General features: G+C 40.7%; 1 non-coding gene across 1 annotated transcript; it reads right to left on the bottom strand.

Annotated features, from left to right (window-relative positions):
* Positions 1-274: 274 nt before the first annotated feature.
* On the bottom strand, positions 275-347 carry TRNAR-CCU (transfer RNA arginine (anticodon CCU)). The gene has a single exon. It is a non-coding gene; the product is annotated as a tRNA-Arg (tRNA).
* Positions 348-2,557: the final 2,210 nt, after the last annotated feature.

Raw genomic sequence — 2,557 nt, 5'->3', positions numbered from 1 at the left:
TACCACTTTATATATCAATGCCAGTGATCTTTCTATAGGAACAGCTTCATTAGGCCTTGAAGGCATTTGTAGTCAAAGGGTTCTCTATAATAAAATCACAGTTAACGTACCTAACTTTATCAGCTAATCCTTTAGTTAGCCATTAGCACTTTGAAAATCTCCTATGTGCTAGTCCGATAATGTCCTCTTTTTTCTTTTTAAAAATATTTATTTATTTTGGCTGCGCAGGTCCTTGTGGCATGCGGGATCTTTAGTCATGGCATGTGGGATCTAGTTCCCTGGCCAGGGATCGAAACTGGGCCACCTGCATTAGGAGTGCAGAGTCCTAGCCACTGGACCACCGGGGAAGTCCCCCATAATGTCCTCTTTCGATGCACTGGCTGAGTGAGAGCTGAAAGAAAGGCTCTACAAGAAATGGGATACAACCAGGCACCTTGAGGAGGAGTGCTACCAGGATGACTAGCTTTGGACTTAGACAGAACTAGGTTCTAAAGCCAACTCTGCATTTATTTGTACTGTGACCTTGGAAGTTAGCCAACTAATGTATAGAAGTCCAACTTCCCTTATTTGTAGAATAGGGATAATAATAACAATAATACCTCTTAGGGTTATATTTCAGAATGGGTTAAACAATATCTGTAAGGCACTCGTGAGAGTGCCAGGCATATGTGCAGTATTTCATGAATATTATTTATTTCTGGCATTATATCAGAATCAACAAAATGGCTTGACTAGTGGACAAAGAAGGCCCCAAAGAAAAACCAGGCCTACAAAAGAGCTTTGCCCAAAGCCAGTTTTATCCAGGCAGTCTTATCCTGAGAAGAAATACTGTGCATCAGAAAAAAGCCAAGGAAAGCAGTCCTGTGAACCATGTTGCAAAAGGCTTTCTCCCCTTCACCTGAGCCCTTGGAGGATGGCGAGCTTGTGTTGTTCTGCTTGTGTGGCCTCTGGCATTTGAGTGTGCCTTGTAGCTTCATTGGTTCTTCCTCATCCCAACCTTCCTGGCTCTACGCTGCTGGTATTTGGAATTCCTAACTTGCAGATAATTTAATGCGTTGCTGTTTCTTCTGCCTGGAAAACATCCCAGTCGACTGGCTTTGTTAATTCTGGTCTGAATGTCAGGTCTCAGCTTAGATGTAACTTCCCTTGGGAAGCCCCCGTCCCCTTTAGGCTGAGCTGAGTGCTGTGTTTTCACACAGTACCCTGCCAGAGAAGTTACTGCATTTATTATAATCATTCGATGATGCTTATCTTTCCACCAGGTTTAAATTCAGTGACAGCAGGAGCTCACCTAGTTTATTCGCCATAGCACCCCTAGCTTCTAGCATGATGACTGGTAGTAGGGGAACACAAAAATTACTTATTAAATAAGTGAGTGGATGAATGAATTATATGCTGAAGTTTGAAGGGGGAGGAGAAGTTGCTTTGGATTTATCCTGGCATTTCTAGTTTATATGTTAATGCTGATCTGAAAAGATCCTTGTTAGCATAATGTCATTATTGTTCCCACTTTCCCTTGTAGAAACTGTCCACAGATTATTTAAATGCCAAAATACTGGAAGGCTTTTCATAAAGTTATAAAATAATTCATGCACAGACTATCTCTGGTTATCAAACCTATAGTTGACCAGGATCTTGATGTTTTATCAGATGAAGAAGAATGTATATCTGTTCAGGTAGTGGTGGAGATGTCTTCCAAATCATTAAAAAAAAAAAAAAACCAAAAAACCTACAGCATCACTGTGAAAGGGAAACAAACTTGGGTTTCTTCTCAGCTGGAAACTATTTTTGCTATTTTGGATACAAAAAACTCTTGATCACTTTCCCCTTTGCTGGGACTTTTCAGTTTAGCACATGACCTTGTCTTAATCAGTGGTTAACATAGGGTGATCATACATTTATCATTCAACCTAGGTAGTTTTGAGTTTCAGACTGTGCCCCAGGCCTGACACAGTTCCTCTTTGTATTGTATGTTTAACAAGTAAAAGGGGAATCACAGACAACTTTCTCTGGAGAGGGGCTGGGAAGGAGCACCTACGTTAGTGGAGTTTGAGATGTACGTGAAGTTAACCTTAGTTCGGTTGCTGTGCAAATGAGCTTGGGAATGGAAGAAAAATAATATGTGGTGGTACAGGTTTTAATTTTCCATTAAAAAGTTTATTTTGAAATGATTTCAAATTTAAATATAAAACTTGCAAGTCAAGTACAAAGAACTCAGAGATTTCCTCTCACCTCTACCCTCACTGTAATATTTAGCTGCACTGGCCCCATCTCTGTCTCTCTGTGTTTGTCTTTCAGCCATGTGATTTGAAAAAAGAAGGGGAAACTCCATTCTTCTTATTCAATTTACGGGGGTACAACCAACAGGAAGACTTGGGAAACAACAAAATAAGAAAGGCTAGGAACTGGAGGATAAAAGTATTTTGGGAGGCAACCTCCATGAGCTGATAACTGTGCTAATTGCTTTGAGATCATCCCTCTTTAAATCCCTGGAAGAGCCTCTGCGGTGGGTTTTATTCCCACCGTACAGAGAGGAAACGGGCTCAGAAAAGATAAG

The sequence above is a fragment of the Bubalus kerabau genome, chromosome 15 (genome assembly GCF_029407905.1).
Source record: "Bubalus kerabau isolate K-KA32 ecotype Philippines breed swamp buffalo chromosome 15, PCC_UOA_SB_1v2, whole genome shotgun sequence".
Lineage (NCBI taxonomy): Eukaryota > Metazoa > Chordata > Mammalia > Artiodactyla > Bovidae > Bubalus > Bubalus kerabau.
Note: the sequence above shows the minus strand (reverse complement) of the source record. Positions and strands in the feature narration are given on the sequence as shown.